Source organism: Pan troglodytes, chromosome 2 (assembly GCF_028858775.2).
Source record: "Pan troglodytes isolate AG18354 chromosome 2, NHGRI_mPanTro3-v2.0_pri, whole genome shotgun sequence".
Lineage (NCBI taxonomy): Eukaryota > Metazoa > Chordata > Mammalia > Primates > Hominidae > Pan > Pan troglodytes.
In genome coordinates, this window is record NC_086015.1 from 124,877,097 (window position 1) to 124,902,826 (window position 25,730).

At 43.9% G+C, this 25,730-nt stretch overlaps 1 protein-coding gene and 1 non-coding gene across 3 annotated transcripts in view; both read left to right on the forward strand.

Annotated features, from left to right (window-relative positions):
- The first annotated feature begins 600 nt into the window (after nucleotides 1-600).
- Nucleotides 601-701, forward strand: LOC112208860 (small nucleolar RNA U13). The gene has a single exon (XR_002943412.1). It is a non-coding gene; the product is annotated as a small nucleolar RNA U13 (small nucleolar RNA).
- Nucleotides 702-2,681: 1,980 nt separating this feature from the next.
- The window catches only part of FBXO40 (F-box protein 40), a 36,882-nt gene continuing 13,833 nt past the window's right edge, over nucleotides 2,682-25,730 (forward strand). The window contains exon 1 of one of the 2 annotated variants that reach the window (XM_016941733.3): nucleotides 2,682-2,805. The gene's annotated coding sequence lies outside the window, so the exon portion shown is untranslated. Of the gene's footprint in view, nucleotides 2,806-16,161; nucleotides 16,186-25,730 lie in introns of those variants that run through there. The other variant, XM_016941734.4, reaches the window with a different exon arrangement.

The window sequence follows — 25,730 nt, forward strand, 5'->3', positions numbered from 1 at the left end:
AGATTGAGTTAACAATTGAAAACTTCCCACAAAGAAAAGCCCAGTCCCAGATGGCTTCACTGCTAAATTCTACCAAAATGTTTAAAGAAGAATTAACACCAATCCTTCATAAACTTTTCCAAAAAAACAAAAGAGGAGGGAACTCATTTTATGAGATCGATATTATCTGGATACCAAAGCTGAACAAAGACGCCATAAGGGAACTACGGACTACAGTGAGTATCCCCTATTGGAAATGCTTGGAACCAGAAGCGTTTCAGATTTGGAGTTTTTGGAATATTTGCACATACATAATGAGATATCTTGGGGATGGGACACCAGCCTAAACACAACTCATTTATGTTTCATATACACCTTATATACATAGCCTGAAGGTAATTGCCCAATATTTTAAGTAACTCTGTGGATGAAACAAAGTTTGGACTGCGTTTTGACTATGACCCACCATATGAGGCCAAGTGTGGAACTTTCCTCTTGTGGTGTCACATCAGCACTCAAATAATTTTGGATTTTAAAGCATTTTGGAATTCAGATTTCAGATTGGGGATACTCAACCTGTAATACCTCTTCTGAATATAGACGCAAAAAATCCTCAATAAGATCCTTTTGTAGTTCATGAATGTGATGATTGGGCATTCACGTGGATGTGTGAGTGCCACCCTCGAAGCTTGTTTCAACATTAGCACATTATGCATCTGACTTGAAAAAACAAATTCTCAATAAAATACTAACAAACTAAATTTAGCAACATATAAAAAGGATAGATACCATGACCAAGTAGGGTTTATTCAGGAATGGAAGATTGATTCAACATAAAAAAATTCATCAATGTAATACATGATATTAATAGAATAAAGGACAAAAACCACATGATCATCTTGCTGGGCACAGAAAAAGCATTTGATGAAGATCCACACTCTTTCTTGATTCACTCAACAAACTAGAACAAACTATCAAACTCCTCTCCTTCAACTTGATAAAGGCCATCTACAAAAATCCACAGGTAACATTGTACTTATTGGTGGAAGACTGAATGCTTCCCCCCTAAGATCAGGAACAAGTGAAGTGTGGCCACTCTCACCACTCTTGTTAAACATAGTGCTGGAAGTTCTAGGCAGGGAAAAACAGCAAGAAAAGGAAGTAAAAGGCATCCAAATCGCAAAGAAAGAAGTTAAAATATTTTTGTTAACAGATGGCATGGTCTTGAAAATCCTAAGGAATCCACAAGAAAACTATTAGAACTAATAAACCAGTTCAGCAAAGTTTCAAGATACAAGATCTGTGTAGAAATTTTTTACAATTTTCAACTGCTATTTGCTCATTCCAAATAAGTTTACCTCCATGGACATATATGTATGAAGAATCCAGGGGAAAGGCTAATTCGATGGCTGTTAATCACAGCCAAATTTAGCACATCTGCTCTTAGTCAAAATACATTCAAATACGTTCAAATAACAGCTGGCATTGTGGAGCACTTGGTATGTGGTACATATCATTCATGTGCCTTATGTGTACTGACACAGTTACATGTGGTCGCACCAAGTATCATCGCCATTTCACAATGGAGAAAACTGAAATAGAAAATGGTTAAGTAAATTTGTCAAAATCACGTACCTAATCCCAGCACTTTGGGAGGCTGAGGTGGGAGGATCATGAGGTCAGGATTTCGAGACCAGCGTGACAAACATGGTGAAACCCCGTCTCTACTAAAAATACAAAAATTAGCCAGGTATGGTGGCACGTGCCTGTAATCCGAGCTACTCAGGAGGCTGAGGCAGGAGAATCACTTGAAGCCAGGAGGTGGAGGTTGCAGTGAGCCGAGATCGCGCCACTGCACTATATCCTGGGCAACAGAGCGAGACTCTGTCTCAAAAAAAAAAGAAAAAGAAAACACCAAAGCCGGGATTCTATATTTTTTTCACTCACAAGATCCTGAATGAGTTTATCTGAAGATGATAAGATAAAGAACGCTGGACTGAGAGTTAAACAAGCTCTCTGGGGCTTTCCTCTGGCTCTTCCACTAACGAGATGTGTGACCTTGGATGAGCAATTTCCCTTTTCTGAATCTCTGTCTCCTCATCTGTAAAAAGAGGGAGCTGGACTAAATGACAGCTAAAGCCTCCTACAACCTCTAATTCTCTCACACTGGATTTACTCTACACCTGGTATCTGAATTACAAACTCTCCCTTTTCCAGGAAAGATGAAAGGACCAGGGGAGGACAGACACTTACTTGTCATGACAAGAGATAGGAGAAACTGAAGCAGGACAGCATGTCATTTGCACAAGTTGCTGCTTCAGCCAGTGATGGGTTTAGGTGAGGAGCATGGTTATAATTAGAGCAGCAGCCAGTCCTGAAGGTTGTGCCAGCCTCCTTCAGCACAGCTGGGCCTGCCGACGGCACATGCAGGAATCTGAGAGGCTGTTCTGGCCTTGAAAATGATCCTTCTTAAAAGGATTTTCCTCCTTCCTCGAGGGAAAGAAAACCTATTGATATAAAACTTCACTTCCCATTCAGTTTCCCCTGCTAAATGCCACTCCAGTAGAGACTGAATGTTGATAAATACAGGGGAAGGAAAAAGTCGTAAGCTGAGCCTGGTCACATTGCCCCTTGTGATATCGTTTTATTTTTAACTTCGCAACACTTGGACTATTTCTGTTGAAGTTTTCTCTCCTTTCCCTGCCTTCCCAACAGAACTCCGTCCTCTACTGCAGCTGATGCAACCCAGCCACCTCCCGGCAATCCTCTTACTTGCAATCAAGGGTTCAGGTGCAAGCAGATGCTGACTCAGCCTGTTCCATTAAGGTAAGTATTCAAACAGGAGCAGGTGCACCATGACGAGGACATTCAGAGGTGAATATGCAGATGAAGCTGAGCCGCATATCACTTTTGTGTCTTGTGGAAGAGGATTGTTAAGCAAATTAGTTATGTAAAGATGTGGGGGAAAGGCTGGCACTGAGAATGAGATCCAGCCATGTGTAAATTTCTGTTTCCATTTCAAGAGCAGGTAGAGTACTTGCTTTCTGACAGCTTAGGTTCTTTCTTCTATAATCAACAAGAGTAGTTATGATATCTGTAAAGTTACAACATGGTGATGGGTGGGGGGATCTGGGGAAGTGGAGGAGGTGGTGAGGAAACAAGTGGAAGGCCTAGAATCCAGGATTTCTATTTCCTTTTCTTTCTTTTTTGAGACAGTCTTGCTCTGTCACCCAGGCTGGAGTGCAGTGGCACCATCTTGGCTCACTGCAGCCCCTACCTCCCAGGTTCTAGTGATTCTCCTGCCTCAGCCTTCCGAGTAGCTGAGACTACAAGCACATGCCACCACATCCGGCCAATTTTTGTATTTTTTTAGTAGAGACGGAGTTTCACCTTGATGGCTAGGCTGGTCTTGAACTCCTGGCCTCAAGTGATCTGCCCACCTCAGCCTCCAAAAGCGCTGGGATTACAGGTCTGAGCCACTGTGCCTGGCCCAGAATTTCTATTATTTATTTATTTATTTAATTCATTGTTATTATTTTTTTGAGACAGAGTCTCACTCTGTCGCCCAGGCTGGAGTGCAGTGGTGCAGTCTCAGCTCACTGCAACCTCCACCTTCTAGGTTCAAGAGAGCCTCCTGCTTCAGCCTCCTGAGTAGCTGGGACTACAGGCCTGTGCCACCACCCCTGGCTAATTTTTGTATTTTTAGTAGAGATGGGGTTTCACCATGTTGGCCAGGCTGGTCTTGAACTCCTGGCCTCAAGTGATCCACCCGCTTCGGCCTCCCAAAGTGCTGAGAATACAAGCATGAGCCACTGTGCCTGATCAGAATTTCTATTTTCTAAAGTCTAAATGCTGTGATCTTTTCTCCAGTCAACATTTGCTATGTTTGCTTGCAAGTCATTCTCATGTAGCTTAAAATTTCGTCTGCTGTGTCATACTACTGGTTAATAAGCACAACTGTATTTTCTGTATATACTATTTAAACTCCGCAGAGTTTAACACCTTTTTTTCACCAACAATATTCTCTAAGTGTGGCCCTCTTCTCCCCAGCTCTCTTGAGTCCAAAATGCATCCATGAAATATAAGTGAAATATTTTTCAAGTTGAAAAACTTATATAGGCTTATGCACCAAAGCCAAAGATTGTTACAAGCTTGAACAATTTTGCATATTCAGAGGGATAAAAGTAAAATGACTAATGATACTTGAGGTATCAAAAGTTATAACTTTAGACAGATAGTTTCTCGCTTCTGGAATAACTGTATAGTGTTGCATGCACTAAAAATTGGCAAGGTAAGGGAGCAGTGTTTATTTTCTTGTTTTTCACTGGTTCAAAGTTCAGCTAAGGACATCCTGGGAAGTGGCCTATGCAGCAAAAGGGATTCTGTACATTCTGACCTTTGATGTGTACAGGCTAAAGCCACCGATGCCAAGTAAAAGGAGACCTAAAGTAACTATTCAGATACCTTAACTCCTGGTTCCTTCCTGCCTGTCTCTGTAACCTCCATATGTACCCCAAGACTCTGCTATAGGTGTCTGGGTTATCATTATGCCTGTTTCCTGGGCACAAGCAAATTCACTGTGTATAATCACCTAACTTCATTTAATTTTTCCAGGGCTTCCACAGCACCAAGATCTCCAAGGTGTATGCTGGGATGCTGTCCTGGTGAAACTAGGGTGTGTTGGCTTACAAGTAACCAAGCAGACAGATTGAGTCCCAGCTACCCCTAGATAATCCAGTTACTTTAGCACTATCTTGGCCAATGCAACTGTAATTTAATAGAATAGTACTGATACATAAGCACCAGATATAAGAATTAACTAGCTAATTCAATAACTAATAAGTATAAAGGTAGAGAGATTTCTAGTATAGGTGGAAAACTTCAGATTGCGAAGTGGAATGGATCTGGGAGAGGGTGGTTCTGTTTTAGGACACAGTGAAGGTACTGGAATCGCAGCGTCGAAGCCAAGGATTATGGAACCCAATGTGGGAATTAGCCTCAGCAAATTGATTGTGTTAAAATCTCAAGAAGGCAAAGAGATTACTTTAATAATTATCTGTATACATTTTCTTTCCCTACAATTAAATATTTCCATAGCAGGGAAACAGGTCAACAATGCATAATTAAAGTAATTAATTAATTGGCTGGTTAACAGGTTAAGAGTTAAAAATATCTTTGACCTTTAACTTTTAACCTTGTCACTTTCACTGAAGTTAAAGCTCAGAAATAAATCATTATTGCCAGCGCCAGCCACATGAGGAGGCAGAATAGTTTAGTTACTGACATCATGTGAGGGGTGCTGAGAGGGCCCCTTGCCTAAAAATATCTCCCTGACATCAACCCTGTTTGCCTACTAACTTTAAAATTATAGAAAAGAATGTTAAAACTATTATTTGTTAATCCCATTCTCTTTTGCTTGAGTCAGTGATTTAAATACACCTGCTATATGTGTTAGCATGACTTTGTTGGCCAGCAACACTTGGTCACCACCTCCTCCTCCTTCTTCCACGCTTTGTCCTACTCTGCCCTTGGTACCATCTAAGCTGCCAACATGTCTTGGCTGTCACCACTCAGGTAGCTTTGTGTGGTGCTGTGATTTCTACAGACTCTTTCAATAAAACATCAAAGCACAATAGAAAAAAAGCATGTGACTAGAGCCAGAGACTCTGGGAGCATAGGCAAGACATTTCACTTCTCAGAGCCTCAGTTTCTCCTCTAGGAAACAAGGAGGTTAAAACAGACCCTTTCCTTTCAAAATGAGGTCCTTAGACCATCAGCTTCATCTGGATTTTGTTACAAGGAGAGAGTCTCAGGCCTCACCCTGGTCCCACTGGATCAGAATCTGCATTTTAAAAAGGTTGCCCGGGTGATTCCTTTGCATGTTGAAGTTTGAGAAGCTATGGAATACGATTTCTTAATATCTGCCTGATCCAGATTTCGGATTCTATGCCTGTCAAGTGTTTAAAAGAACAAGTACTTTAATCCCCTGCAAACAATCTGGCAGTGCTCAGATTATCTATTATAAATCCAGCCCACTGAGGTCTTTTCTTCAATGAGGCCTACATTAACCTAAGTTGAAATGATTTCCTTTTCACCTTAAAAAAAAAAGCAGCCCCAATTAGCATACATCTGACATCACTCTACTTTCTTCCTAAATTTGTTTCAAATTACTCTCGCAGCTTTTAAAATGCTGCCTTTTTAAGGGTTCAGTTTAATTCAGTTCAATCCTATTCAATGTTCTCGTTGACTGAGTGCTGGGGGCAGTGTTTGCTCTACTCACTCTCAGTCCCTAGAAGCCCATTTGGTGGGTCCTTAAGAAGTATTATCACCCTCTGTTGATATTCCGGTCAGACCTCCTTCCACTGCCTGCACACACCTCGCTGGCGACAACACTTGTGCCCATCATTGGAACCTCTCTCATCATTCTCACCATCACAGCAACTTTGCCAGGTTCTGCCAACTGCCACAGCCAATCACAAGAGAGAAGGCAAGTCTCAAGGACCACACTTTCCTTTTTTCTTGATGAGCAGAATAATGCAGATGAGCAAAAAAATTTACAAATTTTGGCCTAGGAAACAAAGATGCCTTCAAGTTGTCTTTGTGGCATCTACAAAGTTTCAGTCCTAAAGCAGTACTATTTGAATTCCTAAGTGCTTAAGGAATGGCTCGTGGTGATTAAAGGGGGCCGAAAGTGGGGGGAAGTGTGGAGGCTTACATTCTTAAAAGAGTGAGGAAATAATTTTTAAAAAATAGAATTTGAATATCATCAAACTGACAGTGGAATATAAGATACATTGGAGTGAGGGGGACTGAAAATGGAAAGACCAGACATGGCTACAGGAGGGCAGTGGGAACACATGAAGGCCTGGAAGAGGGAGGTGACCATGAGAATGACCTTCCTCATAGAGTGACTCATCTATTACACACTCCCTATTTCATCTCATTGGATCCTTGTGCAACCCTATTGGTTATTATAGGCCCTTTTTTTTTTTTTTTTTTTTGAGACAGAATTTCACTCTGTTGCCCAGGCTGTAGTGCAGTGGCGTGATCTTGGCTCACCACAACCTCTGCCTCCCAGGTTCAAGTGGTTCTTGAGCCTCAGTCTCCCGAGCGGCTGGGATTACAGGTGCCTGACACCACACCCGGCTACTTTTTTGTATTTTTAGTAGAGACAGGGTTTCTCCATGTTGGCCAGGCTGGTGTCAAACTCCTGACCCCAAGTGATCCACCTGCCTTGGCCTCCCAAAGTGCTGGGATTACAGGTGTCAGCCACCGTGCCCTGCTTATAAGCCCTACTTTTGAATTAATAAATTAGCTTTAGGTAGATTAACTTGTCAAAAATCACTCAGCTTATTCATGGGAGTGCTCATTGATTTACTTTATATTGGGGGTGTCAGGTAAGGACTCTCTGTGGAGGTAACATGTAAGCAGAAAACTAAGTGGCAAGAAGGAGTCCACAGAGCAAATACAGAACAAGAGGAGAATTCTCGTAGAAAGAGCAGGTACACAGGCCCTGTGCTGGAATAAGTGACAAGACCAGAGCAAAGTGCATAAGGGTGGGAGGTCAGGCAAAAGAGCAAGCAAGGGAGAGCTCATGCATGGCCTCATGGGCCAAGAGAAGGACTTCAGAGTTTATTTCCTTGTGAAGGGAATCCACTGGAAGTTTTAAGTGGGGGAGTAATAACCTAGTTTTGTAAATTGTGAAAAATTACGCCTTCTGCTGGTAAATATTGCCAATCCATTCTCCCCAAAATAGGAGCTTTAAAATTCCCCTGTCTTAGCAGTCAATGTAATATGATTTAGATTTAAATACTACAAAGATTCATACAGAACTAGATTTTACTAGATGTGCTAGATGTAGTTTAAATGGAATATGAGTTGGTGGAAGGACCTGGTGTGTGAACTGAGACATGGTGCAAAATAGAAGGAGTGAGACTGATTATAAACCCATTGCACTACACCGGGTGAGCAAGGATGATGCCTGGCATTGGGCAGTGGTGGAGATGGAAAGAAGTGGGCAGAATTTGCCCACTCCTTTTCCAGATCTTTTGTCAAGGCCTTCCCACCTAATTGGCAATCCTCCCACCTTGGTCTCCCACAGTGCTGGGATTACAGGCATGAGCCACTGAACTGGGCCCAATTTACACCTTTCTGCGTGGTCCACACAGCACCACAATCTGCATCAAATCAAGTTGCTGCCCCCTTGCCAGGTGCTAAATGCTTCCCTATTTCTTTAAAAAACAAGCTATGCCTCAGGCTCACACACCTGGTCCTTCCACCAGCCTATGTTTCATTTAAACTACGTCCAGCACATTCCGTGTAGATCTTGGGACTATTTAAATCTAAACTATATTAGTTTGACTGCTAACTCCTCTAGACAGGGGAACTTTAAAACTCATATTTTGGAGAAAATGTGTTGACCATATATTTAACCGTAGTTCATTTTTAAGAGGATAGAACATACTGCTTTTTGAGACAAGAAGCAAGAATTTAAATGTGAACACAGGGGCCAGGGGTGGTGGCTCACGCCTGTAATCCTAGCACGTTGGGAGGCCGAGGTGGGTGGATCACCTGAGGCCTGGAGTTTGAGACCAGCCTGGCCAACATGGCAAAACCCTGTCTCTACTAAAAATACAAAAATTAGTTGAGTGTGATGGTGCATGCCTGTAATCCCAGCTACTCAGGAGGCTGAGGAAGGAGAGTCACTTGAACCAGGGAGGTGGAGGTTGCAGTAAGCCAAGATCGTGCCACTGCACTCCAGCCTGGGCAACAGGAGCGAGACTCTGACTCAAAAAAAAAAAAAAAAAAAAAAAAAAGTGAATACAAGGCATAGTAATTAAAAGGGAAATGGCACCTGGATAGCCATACTCTGTCTCAGGCATAGATTTTTGTCAACCTTTTCACAGTGAAGAATTTCTGTAATCTGAGTGCTTTGATCTAGTAGGTATTTCATTTTAAATATCAGAATCCATATTGTAGTGCATACACACACACACACACACACACATATATATATGTATATATATATATATATTTTTGGAGACGGAGTCTCACTCTGGTGCCCAGGCTGGAGTGCAGTGGCACAATCTCCACTCACTGCAAACTCTGCCTCCCGGGTTCAAGAGATTCTCATGCCTCAGCCTCCCAAGTAGCTGGGATTACAAGTGTGCACTATCATGCCTGGATAATTTTTGTATTTTTAGTAGAGATGAGGTTTTTCCATGCTGACCAAACTGGTCTCAAACTCCTGACCTCAGGTGATCTGCCTGCCTCAGCCTCCCAAAGTGGTGGGATTACAGGCATAAGCCACCATGCCCTGTCTAAACATATATATATATATACACACACACACACACACACACACACACAGGATCTTGCTGTGTTGCCCAGGCTGGAGTGCAGTGGCATGATCACGGCTCACTGTAGCTTCAATCTCCCAGGCTCAAGCAATCCTCCTGTGCCAGCCCTCCAAGCAGCTAAGACTACAGGCATGTGTCACACTTGGCTGATTTTTTTGTTTGTTTGTTTTTTTTAGTAGAGACGAGGTCTTGTTGTGTTGCCCAGGCTGATCTCAATCTCCTGAGCTCAAGCAATCTCCCACCTTGGCCTCCCAATGCGCTGAGATTACAGACATTTGCCTCAGCACCTGACTTATGTAGTGCATAGTTTTTAACCCTACAACCTTCCCTTTCACAGTTATATCCTCTGAAATGCAAAGCCATTGGGCCTGGATGCTCCTTTTGTTTTCTGTACTCAGAGAGGGCACAGTATGGGATATGATCCAAAGAAGTATCAAAACAATCGCCATAAGGATGGAGGGGCTTCTTAAGGAAGGGCATCTGGCTCCTTTACAACCTGAAAAGATTAATACATGTGGACACTATTCTGTGCCCCAACTCTAGCGATGGGCTTGCATTTTCCCCACACCATGTGGATCAAACACCTGTGTCTCCATGGGCCTTTGAGGGCCAAGTGTGATGTAGCAAAGAGTATAGAGTTTGAAGACAGACAGGCCTAGGCCTCTTTGTGCCTCAGAATCCTTATTCATAAATTGGAAATGGTAGTACCCACCTCACATGGTTGTTGTGAGAATTAAATGAGGTGTTATGTAAAAGCATAGGAAAGGCACTAAAATTTCATTTCTCTGCCTCCGTGACACCCAAAATGCAGAGAAATCTCTCAATCTAGGAAAGTCACACAAACCCCATGGGGGATAAGGATCCTGTTACTGGGCACAGGAACAGAGAAGACTGGGAGAACAGGGCATCTTCTATCACAAGGCAACCAATGATATATCTAATTTGATCATTTTGGGGCAACACCAGTTGGTTCCTACTTAAGGTGATCAAGCAACTGTCCAGGTTTGCCCGGAACTCAGGCATTTTCTGGGATATGGGACTTTCAGTGCTAAACCAGGAGAGTCCTAGGCAAACCAGGACAAATTGGTTATCCCACTTACCCAGCCATGATTAGACTATCAAGAATTCCAGATTGACCCTTATATCAGTGAGAACAATTTCCCCCACATACACAACAAAGGCTCAGATGTGATTTGTTTATAGATGTGAGGCTATTTCATCTTCCCCCTTCCTTTCATTGTCAAACTTCTCTGGAGTGGTCTCCACTCACCGTGCCTTTCTGCTCTGTACATGTCCTCTCTCAGAGTAACTCATCGGGTGTAGCTCCAAAGCCTGGTAGGAGAGCTTTAAATAGCAACATGAAAAAAAAAAGCGTCTTTGTTATCTCTTAAAGGGACATTTTCAAGTAACTTCAAGGAGCTGGAGAACAATAAGGCTGCACCACAAATGTTTCCAGTTTCAATAATACTGTTCCCAAGAACCATACTCCATAGTGCTGAAGGGTAAGAAATGATAGAGCTTAAGAGTTAGTCACCAGTGTCCCTCCAGCCAGACACAGCCCTGCTGCTGGGGCAGAGTTCTCACTGCACACATAGAAGCACACCGAACTAGCCAGCCCTTCTTTTCCTTTCCAGGAACTGAGTTCAAATTAATGACAGAACAGGCTGGCAAATATGAAGTTAGACATTCCTGGAGCTGGTAGCTTTTTTCACAGAGCATTATTCCATTTGTGATTTTCCCCTTCTTTCCCACCTAAAAAGCAGCAGGGGACTCTGAATTATCCAGACTTTGTCCTCATTGGTGAATTTCTCTTCTGAATAAAAATAGATGGCCACATTCTCTCAGCCAGGACAGGCCCTGCCAACAATGGAGTGTATGCTTAATAGCTTTTCCTTCCTCTACAAGCAAACAACACATTTTCAATGGCCAAGGGTCCCACTGCGCAGCTAAAATGCCACACTTGCTCTGGCAAGAGCTCTTTGGGGACCTGCCATAAGCAGTGGCATTGTCATCATTGTTCTTAACTTTGCAGTATCATTTGAGGCCGTAGCTCACTTTTTCCTTTGCATCTGTGACAACATAGTCCTGACTCTTTTAGCTGTCTGATCTCTCCATCTCTGGTTCTACTTCTTCCTAATTTCCCCCCAAAGCCATCATACTTGGCTATGTACTTCATGGCTCCAATTTCTATTCTGTTTTTACTTTCCCACATATGGCTTCCTCTCTCACTTGTAAGTGGATACTTCACAAATCTGCATCTCCACATTCCAGTCCCTCATCTTCCCATCCATGAGATCTATCATCCTCTCAAGCAACTTGTATTAAACTTTCAGTACCCATCTTTCCTCCCCAGATTGTTCCCTCTTTAGATCTCTATTTTTCTCAAAAATTATAGCCAACATTCTTTCTTCCTGGTTCGAAATCTTGGCATCAACTTTGTTTCCTTTTTTACCATCCCAGCCAGAAATAAAAATGTGATTCTCCCTTTGTAATGTCTTCTATGTGTCTCATCTTGACTATTTTTACTGTCATTTGTCTCACCCATCCAAGCTTCCATCGCATTCTCTACACAGCAGTTTCTAACTCTAGGTCTTCCTACTCCATTTATTCCTCCAGTACTCTTACTTAACACCCCAATTACAGTGTTAAATGGCTCCCTATTGTGTATCAAATAATTCCAGATGCTTTAGCCTAATATTTAAACATTTCCACATTAAGTCCATAATGGACTCTTTTTTTTTTCCAAAAGTGACCTGGAATATGGCAGGAATCTACCTCTACATTACATTGCATGTTAAGAGATCAGTAGCTGGGCCCTTGGACCCAAAGATGTGTTTCCTGCTGGATCCTATTCTGCTCCATCACAGTCCATTTTTGTCCATTCAGGCTTCTATAACAAAAGATTCTAGACTGGGCAGCTTACAGACAACAGAAACTATTTGGAGACTGGAAAAGCCAAGATCAAGATGCCAGCAGATTCTGTGTCTCGTAAGGGCCTTCTTGGGTCACAGACTGCCATCTTTTACTCCTGTCCTCATGTGGTGGAAGGGACAAAGGATCTCTCTTGGGCTTCTTTTATAAGGGCACTAATTCTATTCATGAGGGTTTTACCCTGATGTCTTAATTGTTGCCAGAAAAGAGTGTCCTGATCCAGACCCCAAGAGCAGATTCTCAGATTCCCACAGGAAAGAATTCGAGGCAAGTCACAGAGCACAGTGAAATAGCAAGTTTATTGGAAACTACTCTGTTACAGTCTAGGGCATCCTCAGCAAGAGGAGGAGCACTCCATCTTTTGTTAGTGTCTGTACTTATAAGAAACTATAAAGAGGTAAATTAAACTTGGAATGTGCAGACATGCTCCGATGTGCTCACTAAAGGTAGTGGCTGTCAGTGTTATCGATGACCATCAATCCTTTAACCTCAGCTTGCTCTTTAACATTATCTTTAAGCAAAGAGGGCTGCACTGTCAGGACATCTGGACATTCTGCAGGCTTGGTGAGAGATGTTTTGTCTGGCCATAAATATTCTGTAATTATAAGTGGTGGTCAGCTTGGGATGTGGCTATTTTCAGACCATAAGTATTAACCTTATAGGTGCTTTGTGGGTGCCTCACTATTCACTGAAAGGTGACATCACTCTGGTCATGGTTCTTTTTTATTTTATTTTTTATTTTTGAGATGGAGTCTCACTCTGTCGCCCAGGCTGGAGTGCAGTGGCACGATCTCAGCTCACTGCAACCTCTGTCTCCCCAGCTCAAGTGATTCTCCTGCCTCAGCCTCCCAAGGAGCTGGGACTAAAGGCATGTGCCACCACACCCAGCTAATTTTTTGTATTGTTAGTAGAGACGGGGTTTCACCATGTTAGCCAGGATGGTCTCAATCTCTTGACCTGGTGATCTGCCTGTCTCAGCCTCCCAAAGTGCTGGGATTATAGGCGTGGGCCACCACGCCCAGCTCTGGTCATGTTTTATCAAGCCAGAGGCCTGGTAAATAGGGGTTCCTCTAACATATTTCCCCCTTCTGTCATGAGTGGACCCTTAATCCTAAGGGACACTGAAGGGCAGAGGTCAGTCTTCTGCAACCTCTTCCTGCTGAGAAAGGTCATTGATGTTAACTCTGCCTAGCTTTAAGGGACCTGTCATGTTGGGAGGGGTCTTAACCAGAGGTATCTTGAAGCTGTTGCAGTTAACTGGAGGAGCAATAGGTCTGTAGGTTTGTAGGTCACTCATAAGTTGATATCCTAAACATAGAAACTTATAAGAATTATAGCTATAATTATAAAACATGATATATGAGTACCATACATTGTGAATTAAGGATTAATAATAAGAATAGGGCCTAGTAAACCCTACATTCCATACAAAACATGCAGCAACAATAAAATCCACAACATAAAGCTATGCCTATTCCAATTATTATAGCCGGGGTGACAAAAGGAACTTTTTCCACCATGATGGCCCTGACCCAAACCACAATGTTAGCCATTATCTAAAGAAAGTGTGGGATTAGAGATGGCTTTAATTTGTTGATGCATATCTGGAGGGCCAAAGAAATATTGTCTGAGTTATTTGGGATATATATACAATATTTGATTCTGATAATAGCACAGGTTCCTCCCTGTGCCGCAGTCAGAGTATCTAATGACATTCTGTTTTGCATGATAGCCTTACGCATATAATACATTTCAGCATTTATAAAAGATATATCTCACAGGCTGTTACTTACAGCCCATGGGGTATCATTGGCAATGACCTCAACATGCCAGATAGCATCTTATAATCTAATAGATGGTAGGAAGAGTGAGGCCAAGTGGTTATACCCATGAAAAATGGATCTGGCCCACATACTTGTTATGTGGAGAAGGTTGGCTGGCTTTATTTTTTATTTATTTATTTATTTTTTTGACACAGTCTCCCTCTGTTGCCGAGGCTGGAGTGTGGTGGCATGATCTCGGCTCACTGCAACCTCTACTTCCTGGATTCAAGCAATTTTCCTGCCTCAGCCTGCCAAGTAGCTGCGATTACTGGTGCGCACCACCACACCTGGATAATTGGCCAGGCTGGTCTCAAATTCCTGACCTCAAGTGATTCATCCACCTCGGCCTCCCAAAGTGCTGAGATTACAGGCATGAGCCACCACGCCAGCCTGGCTGGCTTTTTAAAATAGTCTTTGTCCAGTGACCTGGGGTCAAGATAAGCTTCATGTACAATGTCCTAGCCACCCAGAAGGCAATCATGGCCAAAGATTGGTGCCACATATCCAGTGAGTTCCTAAGGGATGCATATCAGTTGGGTTTTGGTCGTTGCGACCAATCGGTAGCAGATAAGTCCATTTGTTGCAGGACTATGGTATGTTGGCATTGTCTTGCAGGAATCCATCCCATGACACAAGTAGCATTTGTCAAGGCATCAAGGGAGTGATTCCATTGTTCCTAACACAGTGGGACTACCTGACTTAGGTGTCCTGCAGAGGTGGTTAGTCATAGAAAACCATCCCAAATCTGAAGAAATCATTCTTCAAAACTGGAGTTTTTGAGCTTTTTAGTTTGGATGTTTATCTTTGGGTCTAGAAAGGAGGTGCCCAGTGCAAGAAACTTTTCTGTGGTCTCATTTACTGAGAATGGCTTCCTATGCCCAGAATTGCTAAAATTGTTATTAATTGGCCATTGGGTTACATTGTTCCAAGTCAGGCCAGACATCTGTGCTTCTGTCCATTGTTTAAGTCCCTCTAAGTATGTCTGTAAGTTATCTAAGCATGTCCCTGTGTGGGGGATATCCACCAGGGCAAGCCTGAGATGCTAGAGAAGGGCAATAGCTCACAAATCCAGCAAGAGGACATCGGCATAGTCCTGTGCCCATTGTAAGAAAAGATTTGAACCTCCAGCAATAGTGAAAGGAAGGATAGAAGCCCCAAAATAGACACAAATAAAAGAGAAGCTACATTCTATAGTTATATCCTGTAAGGACATAGATATTGCTTACCCAGAGCTGGGACAGACTCATACCAGTAAAAGTAAAAGATGACCAGGAGGAGGATCAGGAAGACTAACCTTGCCCCCAAGCTTATCCAGAGCATCACTTTGTAGTAAGAAGCTTCCAAGGATTTCTCCTAAAGAGGAAGTATAGACCTTCTATTGGCTCACAAGAGTAAACTAGATTAGCAGACTGGGTGTCAGAAGTGTAGACCTTCTACTGGCTCACAACGGTAGACTAGATTAGCAGACTGGGCGTCGGTAGCTTGTGGGGCTCCATAAGAAACAGGTTTAATTCAAGACAAATGTACCTAACTGTGAATCCCTTGCAGTTTAACTGCTATTGGAGTGCTCAGAGCACTTGATATGGACCTTTCCACATTGGGGAAAGCTGGTCGCTAGAGACCCTTCCATTCAAGTCTTTAGTAAGGTTAAATACCCTAGTTGAACTGAAACAGAATTTTCCTCTCATGTGGGGAGGGAAAGCATTTTATATCCATATTCACACAATGCATTTTGCACTTGTCCTAGATTGATAACATATTTTTGTAATTAATGAATCATTTCATCTATTAGGAGATTTGCAGTTAGGAAAGGCCTTCCATATGTTAATGCAAAAGGACTTAATTATAAGTTTCCCTTTGGAGCAGCTCAAACCTGCAGTAAAGCTACAGGCAATAGAGATAGCCAGGTCTCTGATGTTTCCTGGCAAAATTTAGCCGGAGTCCTCTTTAGCCTATGATTAACCCTTTCCACCTTTCCAGAGGATTGGGGTCTCCATGCAGAATGAAGATGATATTGGATTCCCAATGCCAAGGATAGGTATTGGGTTATGCCTGTCGTGAAAGAGAGCCATAGCTACTTTGCAATCTTTCAGGTAATCCAAACTGAGGAATTATTTCTTTTAATAAACTTTTAGATAGGCTTGGTGTGGTGGCTCATGCCTGTATTCCCAGCACTTTGAAAGGCCTAGGCAGGTGGATCACCCGAGGTCAAGAGTTTGAGCCTAGCCTGGCCAATATGGTGAAACCTTGTCTCTACTAAAAATACAAAAATTATCTGGGCATAGTGGTGCATGCCTGTAGTCCCAGCTACTTGGAAGGCTGAGGCAGGAGAATCGCTTGAACTCAGGAGGCTGAGGTTGCAGTGAGCCGAGATTATGCCATTGCACTCCAGCTTGGGCGACAAGAGTGAAACTCCATCTCAAAAAAAAAAAAATTGAGAGAACTCTAAAGCTCTTTTTTTTTTTTTTTTTTTTTTTTTTTTGTGAGATGGAGTCTCACTCTGTCGTCCAGACTGGAGTGCAGTGGCACCATCTCGGCTCACTGCAAGCTCCGCCTCCTGGGTTCATGCCATTCTCCTGCCTCAGCCTCCCAAGTAGCTGAGACTACAGGCGCCCACCACCACGCCCGGCTAATTTTTTGTATTTTTAGTAGAGACAGGGTTTCACTGTGTTAGCCAGGATGGTCTCGATCTCCTGACCTCGTGATCCGCCCACCTCGGCCTCCCAAAGTGCTGGGATTACAGGCGTGAGCCACCGTACCTGGCCGAGACCTCTAAAGCTCTTTTGGATCAAGTGGGGGAAAGCCTTAACCTAACCAGTGAAGGTAACAATAAACACCAGTAAATATTTGAATCCCCTACATAGAGGCATTTAAATAAAGTCTAGTTGCCAGACTTCACCCAGATAGGCTCCTTTATGTTGGACAGGTTTAACTAGAGGTGGGAGCAATGGCTGGCTGCTTGGGTTATTTTGGGCATAGAGCTTTCAGGCTGAAGTCATCTGTTTTAGTGTCTTGAAAAATTTTCCCATAAATAAATAAGATATCAACGGAAATAAAGAATCCCTTCCCAAATGAGTGGAATTATGAAAATGCTTAACTATTTTACACTGATTAGCACTTGGCATTAGTAATTTATTATCATTAGCCAGCCAGAGGGGTCCTGGGCCAAATCGTGATCCCTGGCCCATTTTTGTTCTTCCTTGGAGTACACTGGCTCAGCTATGTCTGGGGCTGTGGGCACTAGGATGCCCATAAGCGTTAACTGGCTCTTTTAGTGCAGTGGCCTTGGCCCCCACATCTGCAAGGGCATTTCATTTAATAATACCATCAAAATGTGCTCTGCAATGAATTACAGCCATTTCTTTTGGCAGTAAAACAGCATCTAACAAGCTCAAAATATCTGAGTGATGTTTTCTAGGGGAGTCCTTAGCAGTGAGAAGTCCCCACTCTTTCCAAATGTCGGCATGACCATGACGCATTAAAAAGGCATGCTTGGAATCATCAGAAATGTTAATTTTTACATCCTTTTCCAATTGCAGGGCCCTAGTAAGAGCAATTAGCTCAGCTTCCATCTGTAAACCATTCCGTCTCAGGATTGTTAAGAGGCTCATCTCTTAAGTTTGGCCTGCTAGAATAAATTTGCTCCATAACCTGTATGCAGGAATGGTTTAGAGCATCTGTGGACTCTGGCAGACAAGCAGCTGGGTTTACTTGGAGAACTTCAAGAATTATGTCCGGTGTGTCTAACAGTAAGGCCTGATGCTTTAATAAACATCCTTCCATCATCCACTGGTGCCCTTTAGCTTCTAGGACCCCCTGGACTTGGTGTGTGGTCAAAACCTCCAGGTGCTGTCCTAATGTTAGCGTATTAGCTTCATCTACCAGAAGAGCAGTAGCTGCAAAAGCCCAAAGGCATCCAGGCCATGCAGAAGCCACATGGTCGAGTTGCTTAGAAAAATAGGCTACTGGCTGTGGAATATTCCCCAATTTTTGGACAAGAACATCCAAGACCATACCTTGCTTTTTGGCCACATAAAGGAAAAATGGCTTATCCAAGTTGGGGATTCCTAAGGCTGGAGCAGAGCCCAATTTCGCTTTGACAGTATTGAAGTTTTGTCTGCAATTCTCATTCCAATCAAAGGGTTTTAAATCTGTCCTTTATAGAACCTCACATACAGGCTTGAAATGTTTGCCCAAATCCAGGCACCCATAAATGGCAGAACCCAGCCATCCCTAAAAAGGCCCACATAGGTTTCTTGGTATGGGGCTCTTGAATGAGCTTCCTTCCATTCTGAGGCTATTGCTTGGGTACCAGAGGTTAAGATGCAACCCAAATTGATTCTGGAGGAGTGTTATAAATAATAAAAAGAGAAACAAATAGTAAATAATAAAAAAATTTATAAAAAAGATATATTCAAAATATTTGATTTTCTGAGTAGAAATCTGAGCCTTGTGTGGTGACACCCTATATCCAGTAGTTCCTAGGAAATTTAGCAATTTAACGGTAGTATTATCTGAGTTCTCTTTAGTTGGGCTAGCAATGAGCAAATCATCTACATACTAGATAATTGTGCCCTTTTGCAGTTGTAGATTCTTCAAGTCCTTAGCTAGAGCATTTCCAGACAAGTGTGGGTTATCCCGCAACCCTTGAGGGAGAACTGTCCAGGTTAGTTGTGAGGTTGAATGAGTATCAGGATCATTCCTTTCAAAGTCAAACAGAGGTGTGGATCTGGATGCATTGGGTGCAGAAAAATGCATCCTTATCTTCTTTTTTTCTCTCCTCAGGGGAGAGGAACAAAAGTAACACTCGTTTGTTTTATGCTCTCTGAAGATAACCATGCCTTGCAGCCGAATCAATAAATTCCTCCCCAGTAAGGGGTAGGGCATGCAGGTAGGACTAAAAAGCCATGCAAGAAAACCAGAGTCCCTGAAGGACAGCTTAAAGGATAAGGAAAGTGGCATTTCTGGGCTTGCCCATCAATGCCTGTACAGCTATAGAAGACAGGGCTCCATTATCCTGGGCCAGAACAAAGTAAAATGCTCCCGTATTGAATAAGAAATTAATAATCTTATCTGCCACTTCAAGAGTCACCTGAGTCTCCTCCAGAGCAATGGCTAATTGTCCAACAGGAAATAAGGTGTGAAGTCTCGGGCTGGTCACTCTTAGGTCTGCTGGGCCATTATGGGTTCAGGAGCCGACTCTTGGAAACACAGGGCATTCCCTCTTCCAGTGACCAACCTTCTTACAGAAAACACATTGGTTTACACCCAGGACACAGTGGCCCAGGGCACAGTGGCTCAGAGGCCCAGAATGGGGCTTTCTGCCTGCTAGCTTCCTCTGGCAGGGCTTGGGGGATAAGGGGCTGGCTCTGAAGGGGTGGAGAGCTCAAGGCTGCAGCTAAAAGCTGGGCCTTTGGGAGGTTTGCTTTACTTTCTCTGCCTCCTCTGCCCTATCTTGGCCATTGAAAATTGCAAAAGTCATGTCTAAAAGCTGATTTATGGAAGTCCAGGGGCCTAAGTTTGCTTTTGTAGCTTCCTGCAGATATCAGGAGCAGACTGGATTATGAAATGAACTCCTAGCAATGCCTGTCCCTCCTTGGAGTCAGGGTCAGTGTTAGTATATTTCCTCAAGGCCTCAATTAACTGCCCTTGGAACAAGGTTGGGTTTTCATCCTTTCCCTGAGTAATTTCCCTGACTTTATCATAAATAGCAGGCTTTATCACAAATCTTCTCATTGCTTCAAGGAGGCAAATAATCATATGGTTTCTCCTCTCTAGGTTCTTACTTCCTTTTTTTGTTGTTTTTTTCCTCAAGACGGAGTCTTACTCCGTTGCCCAGGCTGGGGTGCAGTGGCAAGATCTTGGCTCACTGCAACCTCCGCCTCCCAGATTCAGGTGAGTTCTCCTGGCTCAGCTTCCCAAGCAGCTGGGACCACAAGCACATGCCACCACATATGGCTAATTTTTGTGTTTTTAGTAGAGACAGGGTTTCACCACATTGTCCAGGCTGGTCTCAAACTCCTGACCTCAAGTGATCTGCCCACCTTGGCTGCCCAAACTTATTTCCTCTTAATAACTCCAATTTAGGTCCCAGTCAGGAACTGCTGTACCTCCTACTGGATAGATGTCATGCCCCTGGTTGCAGGCTGCCACTCCATCTGCATATGCTTTAACAGCTCCCATAATATGCTGCTTTTCTTCTTCTGTGAAGCAGGTAGACAGAAGTATATGCAAATCTTGCCAGGTTAAATCATATGTTGAAGGGGTGGCCTGCCCCTCCACACCTGTGGGTATTTCTAGTCGGGTGGGACGAGAGACTGAGAAAAGAAATAAGTATAGAGACAAAGTATAGAGAAACAACAGTGGGCCCAGGGGACCGGCGCTCAGCATACCAAGGACCTGCACCGGCACTGGTCTCTGAGTTCCCTCAGTTTTTACTGATTATTATCTTCATTATTTCAGCAAAAAGGAATGTAGTAGGAGGGCAAGGTGATAATAAGGAGAAGGTCAGCAACAAACATGTTAGCAATAGAATCTATGTCATAATTAAGTTCAAGGGATGGTACTATACCTGGATGTGCACGTAGGCCAGATTTATGTTTCTCTCCACCCAAACATCTCAGCGGAGTAAAGAATAACAAGGCAGCATTGCGGTAAACATGTCTTGACTCCCACCATAGGGTGGTTTTCTCTGATCTCAGAATTGAACAAATGTACAATCAGGTTTTATACCGAGACATTCAGTTCCCAGGGGCAGGCAGGAGACAGTGGCCTTCCTCTATCTCAACTGCAAGGGGCTTTCCTCTTTTACTAATCCACCTCAGCACAGACCCTTTACGGGTGTCAGGCTTTCTCATCCCACGAGGCCATATTTCAGACTATCACATGGGGAGAAACCTTGGACAATACCCCGCTTTCAAGGGCAGAGGTCCCTGCGGCTTTCCGCAGTGCATTGTGCCTCTGGTTTATTGAGACTAGAGAATGGCGATGACCTTTACCAAGTATACTGCTTGTAAACATTTTGTTAACAAGGCACGTCCTGCACAGCCCTAGATCCCTTAAACCTTGATTTTATACAACACATGTTTTTGTGAGCTCCAGGTTGGGGCAAAGTGGCTGGGGCAAAGCTACAAATTAACAACATCTCAGCAAAGCAATTGTTTAAAGTACAGGTCTTTTTCAAAATGGAGTCTCTTATGTCTTCCCTTACTACATAGACACAGTAACAGTCTGATCTCTCTTTCTTTTCCCTACAATATGTCAATGTTAGTCTCTCAAATTCATCTATGAATTTTCCTAGACCCTCTAAAAACCAGCTGAATTTTTCCTGGCATAAGGCTGTCAGGCACAGAAAAGGGTACATGTACCCATAGAGTGCCCCTGTCACCATCTGCCAGCTCCTGAAGACAGCAAAGAGTCAACTTCGACAGCTGGTAAGAGGCCCCACTAAGAGTGGTGCTGGTGGGGCTAGGCTCTTTGGGGAACGAATGTAAGACAGGGCTTGAAGGGTAAGGAGGAGGTGATGGCAGGACATCGGACAACCCCAAATAACTAGGAGGGGTTAATAATACTTTGGACACTTCTGGGGAACTAGGAGTCTGACATTGTTCCTCCGGAGCACTTGAACTTACAGTGGGGAGTCCGGAACCAGCTGGGGGAAGCCTGGGATTAGGAGGCACTTGCATAAGTGGTCATGAATTATGTCTAGTCCCTCATTTTTCTCTCCTTCTATCTAACATATACAAGCGTATTTTAAATCCTTATCCTGACTAACCATTAGGAAGGCCTGCACATAGAGTATTTCTCCACACTTAGTTTCCCTTCTACAAAACAAATCAAGCCGAAGTATAGTGTTAGGGGCCGCTGTAACACCTGAGGTCCACCTTTCTGGTCCTCTCAAAGGATATTGGGGCCAGTGTTATATTTAAAAAAAATTTCTCAGCCGGGCGCGGTGGCTCACACCTGTAATCCCAGCACTTTGGGAGGCCGAGGCTGGCAGATCACGAGGTCAGTGGATCGAGACCATCCTGGCTAACACAGTGAAACCCCGTCTCTACTAAAAATACAAAAAAATTAGCCAGGCATGGTGGCGGGTGCCTGCAGTCCCAGCTACTCGGGAGGCTGAGGCGGGAGAATGGCGAGAACCCGGGAGGCGGAGCTTTCAGTGAGCCGAGATCCAGCCACTGCACTCCAGCCTGGGCGACAGAGCGAGACTCCGTCTCAGAAAAAAAAAAAAAAAAAAAAAAAAAAATTTCTCTTAAGCCCATCCAGTTTAAACCTTCCTTTCCCTAATAGGTTAAAATGCACCCTAACAGTGAGCTCTTCAGGATAGATACTGCGTTCTCCACCAGGACTGAAGGTGCTGAATACCACTCCTTGTCCGCAAGATTGTACTGCCTCCAGCCGAGCTCCACTAAAAGGGACAAGATAATTCTTAGTGCCAATTTGGCCAAGGGAGGAACTACTGGAGCCAGTAGGGTCCCCTTGTTCATATCAGATAATAAGAACAAGTAAGCAGACCCATGGTCGCCTGAGGCAATGCCACAAGGAACCCAGCGAAAAAAAGATGTTGAACCAAACAAGGGAAGTGGGCAAGCTGTAACTTGGGATCCCCTGACAAAACTATTTCAGGGCAAAAATGACATTCTGGGTCTAGAAAGCGGGGCCCGGCTGTCCGTGACCAGCCAATGAAAGATGATCTTCTGATTAACAGACAAGAGAAAACTGTTAAGAAAAAGTCTCCTGTCCTCCATTCTGGGGCTAATTTTTTGCAGGGAAAGTCATAAAAGAGGCTTTTTTCTTAAAGGGCGTTTCTAATCTTGTCACATATGGCTGTTAAATACCACACTTTAACTTGTAACTGCAGTAATGGAGAAGTTATTGCCCATCTCTTCCAATAATTAAGGTACAAAAAGACTAGATCCTGAGTGACTTCTTGTTTCCGGTGTCCCTCAGACAAGTGGCGAATTAAGTCAGAGGAGAGGCAAGGAAAGTAAAAGCTAAACTGTTTGGTGGCCGGGCATTGTGGCTCACGCCTGTAATCCCAACACTTTGGGAGGCCGGGGTGGGCAGATAACTTGAGATCAGGAGTTCGAGACCAGCCTGGCCAACATGGTGAAACTCTGTCTTTACTAAAAATACAAAAATTAGACCGGGCGTGGTGGCTCATGTCTGTAATCCCAGCACTTTGGGAGGCCGAGGTGGGCAGATCACAAGGTCAAGAGATCGAGACCATCCTGGCCAACATGTTGAAACCCTGTATCTATTAAAAACACAAAAATTAGCTGGGTGTGGTGGCGCTTGCCTGTAGTCCCAACTACTTGGAAGGCTGAGGCAGGAGAATCGCTTGAATCCGGAAGGCGGAGGTTGCAGTGAGCCAAGATTGTGCCACTACATTCCTTCTAGCCTGGTGACAGAGCGAGACTCTAGCTCAAAAAAAAAAAAAAAAAAAATTAGCTGGGCGTGGTGGTGTGCGCCTGTAATCCTAGCTACTCAGGAGGCTGAGGCAGGAGAATTGCTTGAATGCAGGAGGCAGAGGTTGCAGTGAGCCGAAATCGCACCACTGCACCCCAGCCTGGGCAACATAGTGAGACTCTGTCTCAAAAAAAAAGAAAAAGAAAAAGAAAATGCTAAACTGTTTGGGCCATCCTTCCCGTGGCAGCCTCAGGGGTTCTGTGAAACAAGGGCAGCAAGCCGACAGGAGACAAGAAGCAGGACGCTCAGGCCAGCAACAGAAAGCACAAGGTGGATTACTCCCAAGGAGTTAGTGGCAAACATCTCATAGGGCCAAATCCGCTTTCCAAATAAACCCTGGGGCTTCTAACTCCTTGGGCCCTGGGCCTCAAACTCAAGTAGCAGTGGACAAGCATCCTTGTCCCCTGGAATAGCTTAATGACTCTAAAATGAGCCCCACTTACCCAAAGTCAGCCAACTGATGCTGCGCAGACTGTTTTCCTTCCGAGTGGGAGTCTCTTCTTATTGTCCATCCATACAAGGACACCAGAAGGATGTTGCAGGAAAAGAGGGTCACGTCCCGGACACCAAGAGTGGGTTCTTGGATTCTCACAGGAAAGGATTTGAGGCAAGTGAAAGAAGCACATTTGCCAGGTGCGGAGGCTTTCACCTGTAATCCCAGCACTTTGGAAGGCCGAGGCTGGTGGATCACAAGGTCAGGAGATCAAGACTATCCTGGCTAACATGATGAAACCCCCACAAAAAGTTTGCTGGGTGTGGTGGCATGTGCCTGTAGTCCCAGCTACTCGGGAGGCTGAGACAGGAGAATCGCTTGAATCTGGGAGACGGAGGTTGCAGTAAGCCAAGATCGTGCCACTGCACTCCAGCCTGGGCAACAGAGCATCTCAAAAAAAAAAAAAAAAAAAAAAAAAAGTAGCACATTTGTTGGAAACTACTCTGTTACAGACTAGGGCGTCCGCAGCAGAAGGAGGAACGCTCCCTCTTTTGTTAGTGTCTCTACTTATAAGAAACCCGAGGCAGGCAGATTCCTTGAGGTCAGGAGTTTGGAACAAGCCTGGACAACATGGCAAAACCCCGTCTCTTCTAAAAATATTAAATTAGCCAGGCATGGTGGTGCGCGCCTTTAATCCCAGCTACTGGGAGGTTGAGGTGGGAGAATCATTTGAACCCGGGAGGCGGAGGTTGCAGTGAGCCAAGATAGTGCCACTGCAATCCAGCCTGGGCAACAGAGCAACAGAGTGAGACTGTGTCTTAAAAAAAAAAAAAAAAAAAAAAAGAAGAAGAAGAAGAAAGAAACTATAAGGAAACTATAAGGAGCTAAATTAAACTTGAAATGGGCAGATGTGCTCACTAAAGGTAGCAGCTGTCAGTGTTATCGAAGACCATCAATCTTTTAACCTCAGCTTGCTCATTAACATTATCTTTAAGTAAAAAGGGCTGCACTCTCAGGACATCTGGGCACTCTGCAGGCTTGGTGGGAGAAGTTTTGTCTGGCCATAAATATTCTGTAATTATAAGTGGTGGTCAGCTTGGGATGTGGCTATTTTCAGACCATAAGTATTAACCTTACAGGTGTCTTGTGAGTGCCTTGCTATTCACTTTAAGATGGAGTCACTCTAGTCATGTCTTATTAAACCAGAGGCCTGGTAAGCAGAGCTTCCTCTAACATAATCACTTCTCTAAGGCCCTACAGCCAGACACCCTCACATTGGGAATTAGACTTCCACATATGAATTTGGGGGTCGATACAAACATTCAGATCATAGCACAGTCCAACCCTCTCAGCCACCCTGCTCTGTTCCTCTCCTTCTCTGGCTTTAACATCTTTGTTTATCTTCTGCTGGGCCCTGACCCTGTTTGATGCTCCTGCTTGTGATTTCTCACCTGCCCCCTGACTAGGGCTATTAGGAGTATAGAGCACTCTGCCGTGATTCCTCTTTCACACTCAGTAGCCCCAGTGGGGTCCAGAACAAGGGTTCTCATTTATTAATGTGCATAAGAATCAGATGGGGAGTGTGTTAAGCATGTAAATTCCAGGAGTCCATCATTCCCTCAGGTCCAGGGGTACAGCCAGCATCTGTAGCAGTGGAACTTTTTGTGAAGATGGGAATGTTCTATTCTGTGTTGTCCTAAAGAGGAGCTACTAGCCACAAATGGCGATTGA